Consider the following 12,314-nt stretch of genomic DNA (forward strand, 5'->3'; position numbering starts at 1 on the left):
GTGCTGAAGAGGACAGGAAAGGAAGAAGTGGAACAGGGCGTGTTCCAGGCTGGTCCAGACAGCGGTCGTTAGGGCACTATTCTGAGAGGTGGATGGCCCAGGTTCTGCTTTGTTCATGCTTTTCATTATTATGTAGCAAAATAGTATATAAAGCAACTTGCAGGATAGATATTAACAGGTATCCAGTGAATAATTTGATAATAGTATAGACATAAATAAGTTTAATCTTTGTTACTAAAGAAACACGTTTTGTATGTATGTGAACTTCCTGCTTTTATTATAATGTGCCAGGTGCCACATCTTCCATGTTACTTACCTAGCCATAAGAATTAAGGAGTAAATTGTAAATAGGACTTCGCAGGTGTGTGACAAATTTTGAAAATTAGGCCATATTTATTTAGATACCCAAATGAGGACTTCAGATTTTACGTTTACTTGAAAACACTTGACTGTGTTTGGTGTTAATTCAGTTAAGTTAAATTTGGAAAGTTAAAGGCTTAGCCCTTTTAATTCTACAGTTCAACATTTGAATAGTTTTGTACATAAAATTTTAAATTATCTCATTAATTTCAGTGAGCTATTGTGGCCTGTCTTGAGGGCTGTTCCACTGGCTCGGATTGCTTTGTACATGTTAACAGCAAGTGACTTGCCATTTAGACACCATTCAATTAGTACAATTAAAGTAAAAGCAGCTTTCCCAGAACACTGTTCTGAACCTCCACTATGATTTGCCAACAACTGATATAGCCTATCCAGTTGGAAAGGACAGATGAGTATTTAAGTCTTCTGTTAATCATGGCATTTTACCTAAGTAAAGATAACGAAACTTCTTATCCTTGGTCTCTCTTCCTTACATCTTTCCTTAAAGAATAACATATATTAACAAGTTTATGCAAGCTGGAAGGACTTAAACTGTGGTGTTAAATTACGAGGAAAAGGTGATGATGTAGGAGAAAATCTGGGGTGATGTGATTTTGTGGAGGATTTAATTCTCAGGGAAACATTGGCCCTTTTAAAATGTCTATCATGCAGCTGAGCGAGTAAGGCTGACAAATTGAAAAGGTTAGTAATCTAATGACTCAGTGATTTCCCAACATCAAGAGAAATTAATTATCAGCTGAGAGGTTCAAAAGACTAACCCTGAACTCCTTTGCTGATGATGTCAATAGAAAATTGAAAAACCTTCAATTCTTTGCATCCACAGATACTTTAACGGAGGCTGCATCCATCCGTTGTGACTACTTTCACCTCTAGGTAGCTCTCCAAAGAGAGGTCACTGGCAATCGCACTTACATAGAGTTTTCTCAGCTTGGATATTTCTCTTTTTCAGACATCCCTATAAACTTATTTTTTCATAAGCAGATCCATTGCTGAAAACTTTGTAGGAAAGGCTGGCTTGAAGAGCAGACACCATTGTTAAAGCTGATAGAATAGTTCTCAAATAGATTATGAAAAGCAATATAATTGCTTTGAAAAATGTGATATGAGAGAAAGTTCTTTGTCTTTCTACGAACTCTAGCTGCAGGAAAACGTCTGATAGACCTTCATCCAAAGCTTACTGAAATCAATGGGAATCTTAACAGGCTTTGGCCACAGTCTCCCTTTGGTATGAATTGGTATACAAGTCCAAATTAATTTCTGACTTGACTTTATAAATTTGACTGGAGCTGTCATAGGTAGCTATTTAAGTCTCTATTTTAATGTTGTCGGTTAAAACATTTTGCAAGCTATTTCTTGCAAGAAAGAAAAGAAATGGAAATATTTGTGATATATTGAGCTAGTTTTTTAAAATTGCACTACATAAATAACATCACAGAATATAAAACCAAAAACAGTAAAGAGGAAGAAAGACAAGTTATATCCATAGCAATGGAAATAGCTTTAGCTGGAAGTTGTGATGAGTTCTCAATGAAGAGAAATCATCTCTGAATACAAGGACAGGCACAACTTGCACTGGCTCCGGTGGGGCAAGAAACAAGCTTTGAGCCTGTCTCCACTTGTCACTTACAACTTCTGTCAGACTGATTAAATGTTTCCATGGCTCAGGTCTGCTGCTGACTCACTCTGCTGTAAGTGTTACGTGTCACTGGAAGCTGCACAGATCATCTGGGAATCCGCACTGACAATTCTCTTGTTTTGAAAGTTGCATCTGATTTGCATAGTATATTTAGTTCCTTTGCTGGTGATCAGTTTATTTAAATTATTCAGTATTACTGCTTTTAAAATGAAAGATGAGTTTCTTTGTCAAAAAAGTATGGAAGTACTCTGTGACAGCTGCTACCAAAATCACAACCTCAGCCAGAGTATTTTTTAAAAGGCTGAGCATACAGCTTAGGGCACTTAAAGTTCACTTAGTGGGATGCAGCACACCAGGCCAGAGAATTTTGTCTTACACTTGTAGGTTCTTGCACATCAGAAAACCAGCAAACAGCCTAGTGCATTTTTTCATACTGTGAGCTTCCCTTCCTCAGACAACATGTGGGAGTTTGACTGTGCTGTGGAGAGCGGTGACACGGACCATGCCAGGGTGTTCCATCAAGGCACAGAATCCCAGGGGAGTTGCGGCTGGCAGGCAGCCCTGGAGCTCCCCCATCCCACCCCTGCTCAGGCAGGGTCAGCGACAGCAGGCTGCCCAGGGCCGTGTCCGGTCGGGAGGTGTATATCTCAAAGGATGGAGATCCACAGCCTTTCTGGGCAACCTATGCCACTGATTGACTGCCCTCACAGTAAAAAAGCTGCTTCTTCTTGAAGCAAGAATGGGAAAACAGAGATATATTGACTAACCCTGTTAGTTTGCATCCGGAATTGGAAAAAATAATCAATTCAAATTATTTTAACTGTTCCATTTTGTGCTGTCTCAGGTCATCACTTTTCATAGGTGCGCTTTTCTCTCACCAAGTGTCAAGAGAGTTTACACCAAGCAGCTCTTCATGTTGGGAAGCTGGAGGGCATAACATGACAGATTGATTAAAGAGAATAAAATCATTCCTGTAAGGGTTGTTGTTGAAATACAGCTCAAGTCCTTTTAGGTTTTGTTAATGAAAGTGAAAATATAACTCTGTATTATATGAGTGTACATATGCTTCACAGGGACGAGGCAATCAGTAGATTAGCAGCACCTTGCCTCTGAGAAGACTTGACTCCCAGGGTTTGCTGAGTTTGTAAGAACATTCTTGATCTCCATTCCATAATGCACAATATAAGGAGACACACTGCCTGTGCAAGGGTTCTAGTACCTGTCTTACAGCTTTTCTTCTTGTGCTGTGTCCGCGTGCTTTTCGTACAGCTACCTTCCCTCCCTAAGTGCTAGTGACAGCATTGCTTCAGTAGCTCCTGCTCCATAGCACCGGTCTAGCTTATTTTATGGGATTCACAGTGCATTTGCTGGAGATCCATGGTGAGACACCTTGCCAGCCCTGTTGACAGCAGGCGTGAAGTCAGCTCCGTAACACGATCCCTTTGCAGGACAAATTTTTGTTAGTGTTCAGGAACTCGCACAGTGGGGTTGAAGGTTACCCCTCAAAGCCATGTGATCGAGGGTCTTTAAAGTCAGTTGTAGTTCCTGGATTTTGCTTTATAGGCCTGCAGAAAGCTGACTGTATAAAGGACATGAGCCTATATCTGTCCTTGGTCAGTATTGTGTTAAATTTGTCATAATCATCTTTGAAATTATTTCAAGGTTCATGAAGTTTTGATTTTTTTTTTCCTCTCTTCTAAAATTCAATGTTCATATTGGGGGTAAAAAAAGAACATTTTTCTTGCTGAAGAAAGACTGAACACAGAAAATATCTGACATCTCACAAGAGAGAGGGATTTTGTGGTAACTCTGGCATTGTTTTTCAGCTCCCACATATATATATAACTTGGTCTGACTTTCAATAATTAATGGAGTTACTGGCTGAATCCAGACAAACTCTTTGAAAATTTTGAGGTTCAGTAATCATCATGCATGAGGTGAAACAGTTCCGAATGACCTTCTTCTTTTCATTCTGTCTTTATGCAGAGGGCATCTCTGAAGTTGGTGGGAAAATGCCCCACTATCTCAAAATTGGGTGTCTCGTCCTTTTCTGTACATTTCTTTTTCTCTGATGTCTCCTCCATGCCAAAATAGATTCTTCATAGATATTACAAAACAAGAACTGTCAGATCTTTTAGGTCACAATACAGAAGCTTTCTGCCCCTGCGTTGGAAACTCGTTGGAATATTAAAATTGGTGGTAATATTGGTAGGCTTAGGGGAATATTCCGGAGGAGTGGAAGTAACACAAGATAGCTTCGTGGTTTGACTGTTTGTGTTTTAGCAAAGGTTTTGTGCTACTCATGGGGGAAGAATGATAGTGTCCATTACCCGGAATATCAATGCTGTGCAGAAGCACCAGAGTTGGAGCTGGGTAACCCGCAGAGCAGGATGTAACTGTCTTGGCAGAGTGCAAAATAGTGTAGCTGCCTTGCTTTGTGTACCTGAGGGAGCTGACAGAGAGAAAGCCCAGATGTCTCTTCATGTTGCATTGCCTCATGATCTGGTGGCCTTTGGCCTTGCACAATGGTTTTTGTGAATACTTCATAGACAAAAATCCTCTTACTGAAAAGTGAAGTTTGTTTAGAAGAATCTGAAACTAAGAAACATCATAATCTGATGTGAGTATTTTCTTTCTCAAACGTGTACCACCTAATGAGAGATAGTTGGAAAGTACAACTGATTTGTTTTGTAGTCTGCAGTATTGCTTCTTTGCCATGCTTCAGATTTCATGAAAACACTGTCCTTTTGATGAGTTCATACTTCAATTAAACCTTTCCATTCAAGAAATAAAAATTCTTTCATAAGAGGAAAGATTTCATTTTTTATTCCAGTATCCTCTTTTACTACCTTTTTCACCCTTTCCAGTGCAAACTCAGTCATCCTTTACATCAGCAAAGCTAATAGATCTTTTTACTGTCACTCAAAATTAATTAGCAGCCCTTTCTTTATTCAGTAGTCTAAAAACACTTCAAAAACACATGCACATTTGGTTACCCTTTGAGGAAGCAGTTAGAGAATATGGCTATGTCATGCCGTGTGATTTTTAGGGACTCCAGAACACGGCTATTGCAGAAAGCAGTGGCAAGAGCCGGCACATGCATTCTCAGCCCATATGACTTTTCATTTTTTTTCAAATTCATTAAAGCTATGGAAAAGAAACATTTACTGGGTTTTTTCAACAGTCTTATAGAATATCTGAAATCCACTGAATTTGCTTTATCTCCTGTATTTCTTTTACAATATCTGTTGTGGGGTTTTTCAGCTTTACCCATTCTCTCTTTTTTTTCCTATTTTTCCAAACTTTTCCAAAGCTTCAAGTCAGAATAGAAGTCTTCCTAAGGAAGTCCCAGAAAAATCTCTACACTCTAAGCTTCCTTCTCTAATGGGTGAGCTTAAGATACTTCCCTGTAGTCCCTTCTTTCTCATTCAGGCCGGGGAAGGGCTGCCATCTTCCTGCAGAGCTGCTCCTCTCCTTGGGGCTCCTCCTCTGCGAAAGAGCAGCACATTTCTGCTACTCTGCTTATTTGGAGAAGGAGTACTAGTCTGCTGCACAAAAATCTTCTGTTCTCTTAAAGTAAAGCCCCTTAAAGCCTCTGTAACGTATGTGCAGAATAGAGAGGATTCCCTTTTTGTTAAACAAAAAGATGTTTTCTTTGGTTTCACATGCAGTAAGCTGTGTCCTGTGCTTTCTCCACATTCCCTGGGTATCATTTATGATAGCATTTATATTTGTGGTTTCAGGGTGTTGGCCTCTTCTCCCAAGTGATGAGTGACAGGACAAGAGGAAATGGCCTCAAGTTGCGCCAGGGGAGGTTCAGGCTGGATATTAGGAAAAATGTCTTTCCTGAGAGAGTGGTGAAGCACTGGCAGAGGCTGCCCAGGGAGGTGGTGGAGTCACCATCCCTGGAGGTGTTCAAGGACTGTGTGGACGTGGCACTGCGGGACATGGTTTAATGGGCATGGTGGGGTTGGGGTGGTGGTTGGACTTGATGATCCGACAGGTCTTTTCCAACCTTAGTGATTCTGTGATTCTGTGATTCTGTGAACACTTAAAATACTGGTTTCCTTGCAAAAATACTTGGTGAATAATAGTATCTTTTCAGGAAACAAGTCAGTGCTGGAAAGGTAATAGTTTTGTTGGTATAGGTAAAAGCAATGATAACCAGCAGATACAAGTTCTTAGTCCTCTAGAGGCAGAATTTGGTTCCAGAGCTTTCAATCTTCACTCATTAAAACTCAGTTTCATCCTAACTCCTGGGGCTGAATTTCCTGGTCTGCTCATTCAGCCTTCCTTTGAAGGTAAGCGGGAGAGAAAATGATGAGGAAGTAACGGTGGAAAGAGAAATGAAGGGCTAAGACAACCCACTGCAGAGCTCTTGAGACTGTAGAGCAGGCAGTGAAATGTGCAAACAGTATTGCAAATGGCTTTTGCGGTCATTAATTTTATTACTGTTGGAGAAAATTCTACATATACAGCTGATTTTCCTGCTGCTTCCAGATGGGGTCATAGCTGGGTCACTCAAAGGCATAAGCCTTCTTCCTTTTTTTTTCCCTCCCTTCAGAAAGGGATAATTATTTCTTCCCAGCTGTTTGGATTCTCCAGTTAACTCTCTCCATGCAGTTTTCCACAGCAGTGTGGTATTACTGCTGCCCAGCTCCTGCTAGATTGCACAACATTTGCTTTTTCTCCAGTATGCTACATACATTTCAGTGTCTAAAATAGGTGTGATTGCCGAGCACAATGTTACATTTACTGGATTTGTTCAGTGATTAGGTATGATCGCGCTAATACAGCTGCATTACGGGTGTTCTACTGCTAGTAGAGCTGTGCAGCAAAATTAAAAGCATTCATATCATGCTGTTCCATGAATTATATTCATAGCCTGCTGTGCTCTCTATTAGAAAGCAAACAGTAACTGTGAGGAGGTGTACTGAAGAATTGCTTCCCTGCTAGCTGTCTGTCTCCTCCGATCAGTTCGGTGAGCCAGCGGCTGCTCAATAAAAGTGACATTTTGAAGTGTCTTGTCTCAAGAGAGCAATTACGCCACACCTAGCAGAATGTCTTACTCCCCATGCTATCTAGAATTGAGCTTCTCTCCACTTCGGTAGCTGCAGATTTTGCTACCATCTCTCTGTCTTGCCATCCACTAGAGAAATACTGCCTTCCTGACTAGAACTGTCCCTTTCTCCTCCTCGTATACACCGCATGCTTAATATCCCTTCCCTTTCAGCATTGCCATCCTGGAATTATTATTTTATAATTGCTTGTTTCTCTTCTAGTTGGTCCCACTTTGGACATTTCCTGAATAACAGCGCATAATCATCTCTGGTAGTGTGCATACAGCGCAACCCGGACGGGTTCATTCTCATCTCTCAGCCATCTTGTTTATTGCCAGCCTCAGTGAGGTGCTGGCACTGTTTTCCTTTCCCACTGGCGTGCTGCTTATAGACTTCTGAAAGTCTTGGGGAAAGACGCCCACCATGATTATACCTCAGCCGGTGGATGCTTCGGGGCTTACTCACTTTTAGCCTCATTTGTCTCTCACTAATTCTGTAATTCTCCAAAAACGTTCAGTTCATTGCGGTCTCGGTCTACTGTCTATATTTACTGCGTGGAAGCAAAAACTAAAGTTCAGGAGCTCTGACGATGGGCACTGCTGAATACTGGCCCATCTGCTCCGAGAGGGCACTCCCTCACGGAGGGACAGGCTGTGGCGTGCTACTGCGAGTAGCGATAACCCCTTGGTTTCCAAAGGAGCACCTGCACAGCAAGGTTCTGTTTCGCTTGAGTTAGAGCTGGTGCAGTCCTGCCCATAACGAGCACATAAGTTAAATCATATTTTTAGGTTTAATGGAGTTAGTCCTGATTTACATTGCTCTAATTGCTCCTAATCAGTAAGCCCCCTTTTCCTACAGCACAGCAGTACAGCTCCAGCGGAAATGGGAGTAAGTATAAGAGTATCTGCCTTTTATTAGAAGCCACTATTGATTTAATTCGTCTGGGGTGAATGACTAGATGAAATAATTAGCTGCAGTTTAACCATCTTGTATCTGAGAGTGATGTCTGAATCTGATAGGCCAAAAATGATCATTTAGTTTGACATCTTTTTAAAAGTTTGTTAAAAAAAGTCTAGAAAAAAATAAAACATTTTCTTTCACATGCTATTGAGGAATAAATAACAAAGAAATTTATGGAATTTTAGATATATATACATTTTTGCCTGGCATAGAGGTTATATCACCTTCTGAAATGAAATATTTGTACAGCTGATGTAATAACCTTCTCTCTCTTGCGTGACAAAAGGAAGCAAAACTGTAAGTCAAAGATTAGCTTAGTGCAAGGTATGAAAATAAAATGACTCATACACTAAATAGGATAAATTTTTAATACCCTATTTGTTGATTGTATTTTATGAATGGTGAATATATGATTCTCTTTACAAGCATTTCTGAATTGTTACATGCAGTGTGTCTCTTAGAAATCCTTTCATAGACTGTCGAGTAGCGTTGACTCTTCCTTTAAAGAGACATTGTTGTGCAGTGCTGTTTGAAATGAGGCCAGAGAGGAGATTTCCATGCCTAATGTATTTTCTCTTTGTGATCATTCCTTAGCAAAGAGAATTCACACCAGGAAAAAGAATATATACCTATATTGGAAGGGGCAGTATTTGTATTAGGAACCTCACATAATTCAGGAGGCTCAATGCAGAGAAGAAAGGGAATAGGTAGTAAGGATCTTAATCTACGAATTCATGCCTGCCTTGACACAGTCCAAATCAAGAACACAGCAGCACACAAAGATCTCTTTTTCTTTCTCTTGGGATCTGCAAGATCATTACCCGTGGCTTTTTGGCAGTGCTGTATTATTCCGTTCTAGCACTGTTTCTGTAGAAAATTTGGGAGAAGGGGGGTTGTGCAGACACTGTCTACCTTTCTGCTTGCCTACTTGTCCTTGCCACCCTCAGCCCTAGTTGAGTCTGTTCACGAATTTCAGGGAAATTTGGGAGTGAAATTACAACTGCAAAGATAGTGTTCCTGTAAGTTTTGAAAGATTACAATATAAACTAATCCTTTAGAAGAGATCAGAGAATGTAGTTCACATTCATTTGCCCCAGCCACAAGTTTCGGAGCTTAGACCTTACTGGGTGTGCAAGTTAACTACCTGGAGGCACAGCTCTGTGGAAGGTCATGTTTTTCTTTATAGAGTTGCTTGTTTCTTACTACAGCTGAATTCTCTGTTTAGTTTTAGGATGAAACTGATCTTTCTGTACATGTTTTATCAGAATTTATCAGTCATGTTAAAGAAAGATAAATAAGAGGGGAAGCTGCTTGAATTCATCACTCCTAAGACCTTTGGTTTATAACTATGAAATGACCAGAGGAAAGAACATTTCACTGTATTGTAAGTTCTGGTAAAAGCTGCCACAGAGAATGGCAAGGTGCAGTTCAAATAATAAAATCCATTCTGTGGGAAGAGAAACTGAAGTGAGTAATACATCGTCTGCCTTGAATGGGTATGGCAATAAATAAAAGTGACTTTCTTCCTAAAAACACTGATAAGCATTTCATTCCAAATACAAAGGGAAGGCACAGAATGGACTGCTCTTACCAAAGTGTCCAAAACTCCGCAGAGAGGCATAGAGGCTGTATATGCACAGCCAATAAAGCAAAGCCAGTAAAATATGTGAAGAGAATTGTACTGAGGGAACTTTCAGAAAATTTGTGGTTGATATCTGCCGTCAGGGCTATTGGACATCCAGTGTAGGTGTAATGACTCAGGATACAGGAGAAAAATTTTCCGAAGTAGGGAAAATAAATTTCCCAAGCATCATTAAAATTGTGTCTAAACACCCAGCAGTAATGTGGCAAGAGAAAATGAAGATGACACAGGCAATGGAAACGGGGAATTTAAGGGTGAAAGTAACTGATCACATATCAGGAAGCACTAGGACATGCCAGAGTGCATGAAGCTGGTTTCCCGCAGTTTAGCATCCAGGTTAATTGAAATTTCAGCTGAAGCTTTCTTTATGGTTGGAGTATTTATAAAGCCTCTGCTTTGTGTTCACTAGTTTCTAGCGAAGAGGGAACTCTGCTGCAGCCTGTCTGTTGTCTAGGGAGCCTGCTGTGATCTCTCTCCTCTGATCAGCTGCTCATTTTCATAAAACTTGTGGGAACTTAATAGCTTTGACACCACCAGATTGAGATGAAAATGATCATTTTGTCAAAAGGAACTGAGGGATGGGGAGTGGAAGAGAGAGACATGCACAGGCATATATCCACGCTCAGGCAGCGTGGTCATGTGTTTCCTGAGGAAGCCAGGCTAAAAAATAAGGGTCCAAACAAGGGTGAATGATGCTTCTTTCTCTTCTTATTTCTTGACTGTACTTCTGACCAGGCTCACACTGTTAATCTTAAGATTTAGAACACTGTCCTTAATTTAAAGTTGACTTGCAGGGGCAGAGGTGACTGTGATTTGTAAATAGAAGGAAATGAGCCCTGGCCTTTAGCTGGCACAGCACAGATTAACAATCAATAGTCCAGCAGGACAGATAAATCACAAAAGCCAAGTCAAATCCTGTACAGTTAAAGGCCAGATGGATGGTCCAGATCTAGGACTGTGCCTCATGTGGAAGGCAGGATGAATGCTCCTGTCTTTTGCAAATTCCTGACATGAGAGTTGACAGTTGGTCCTGATAAATAATGTAGAATCCTCAAAACAGAGGCAGCTGCGATGTGAACGGGAGAATGGAGAGGCAAAGGCCCCTGGTCAGTCTGTGTAGGAGGAGCGTGGCTTTACGACAGATCCTGCCGTGAGGACGGTTCTATGGCTGTATGGGGAACATGGGGAACACTGGAAGACCTAGCCTGTTTTGGGGTGTAAGGCTTTGCGGTGCCATGGCAGGACAGCTTGGAAATCGGGAAGGAAGGAGGGGTCATTCAGATAAATTGTCATTGCCCTTAGCGCTGATCCTTGTATTGTGGACTCTTGTCACACGATACAGCTGCGGCCATGCATTCTCTTCCTCTGCCTGCCCCGTTTGGGGCTCCAACACCTGGGAATTGCTGCCTCCAACCTGCCCTGCCCTGGCAGGAGGGCAAACACCCAAGCAATCCAGCTATTGGCTTCACACAGCTAATGCGTTTCAAAGTGGGTAGGATTGAGCAGGGATCAGGTTGTTAATAACGCAGATTTCTAACTGAGTGGATTTGTAATGTTACCCGGACTAGCAAGTGATTGCAGCAGCCTTACAATATTACCCTTAATCAGAAAATATTTGTCCTGCATCCCCATCGCGTATCTGAACTCAAAGTGGTGCCAAAAGGAAAAGAGGGGCAGTCCTCCAAGAAGATTGCATTGAACCTATCTGTCCACTTAACATCTGAGTGTTGGAAATTTTGTCAGCTTATAAGTTTCAAGAGTATTGCACTTTCTCAAGAGAAAACATTCATAATGTGCCAGAATGCCCTTGGCTGTGATTCTATCCATGTATTCAGCTGGAGCAGACAGTCAGCATTTGATGCGGCTCAGATTTGAATCATGCAGGGAATGAAAGTTTTATAAACCCCAAACTGAGTTGAGATACTGCATAGGCAGGCAACACCTGGCTAACATGCATGGCAGTTACCTGTCGTTAGTGAAAGGTTGTCAGTAAGTTACTACACGGTTAGCATCCGTGTGCGGTGTGTGCATACGCAGGCACACTTGCAGTGGGAGTAGGAATACAGAAAGGCAGAGCAGACACACCCCTTCTGTTTCATCTTCATAAAAGGCTCCTGCGGCTTTTCCCCTTGCTAAGCTTGGAGCGCAGAAGTGCGAAAGAATAAAAGCAGTGCTCCAGCTCATGATGCACAGCCCTGGAGCAGCCGTGGGCTTTACGGGAATGACATTTACGGCTGACATCAGATCTGAGTATTTGCATTGGATTTCAGTGTCAGCATCAGAGGTGTGGCTTAGCAGGGACACTGTTTCAGTCTTCTGATCGAGCTAAGAGGCAGCTCCGTCTGAGAAGATACTCACTCTCCTCGGCTCCGCTATCCTGCTTGCGTCTGACTCCTCCCTCCTGCAGCTCAGAACAGCGCAGGGTGAATCCAACAGCCTCTCATTTCTACTATGTTTCTCCCTGAGCTACTAGAGCTTGAACATACCTGATATTCTGCCTTCGTTTCAACTGAACTCGTGAGTAAGGCACATTGCCTGATATCTGTCCGAAGTGAACGGCATGTTATTACCTCAGGAGCCTAAATTAACTGTCTGCCAGTACTGAAAGGATTATGAAGAATTGCATTTATTTCGG

The sequence above is a fragment of the Gavia stellata genome, chromosome 11 (assembly GCF_030936135.1).
Source record: "Gavia stellata isolate bGavSte3 chromosome 11, bGavSte3.hap2, whole genome shotgun sequence".
In the NCBI taxonomy this organism is placed as follows: Eukaryota; Metazoa; Chordata; class Aves; order Gaviiformes; family Gaviidae; genus Gavia; species Gavia stellata.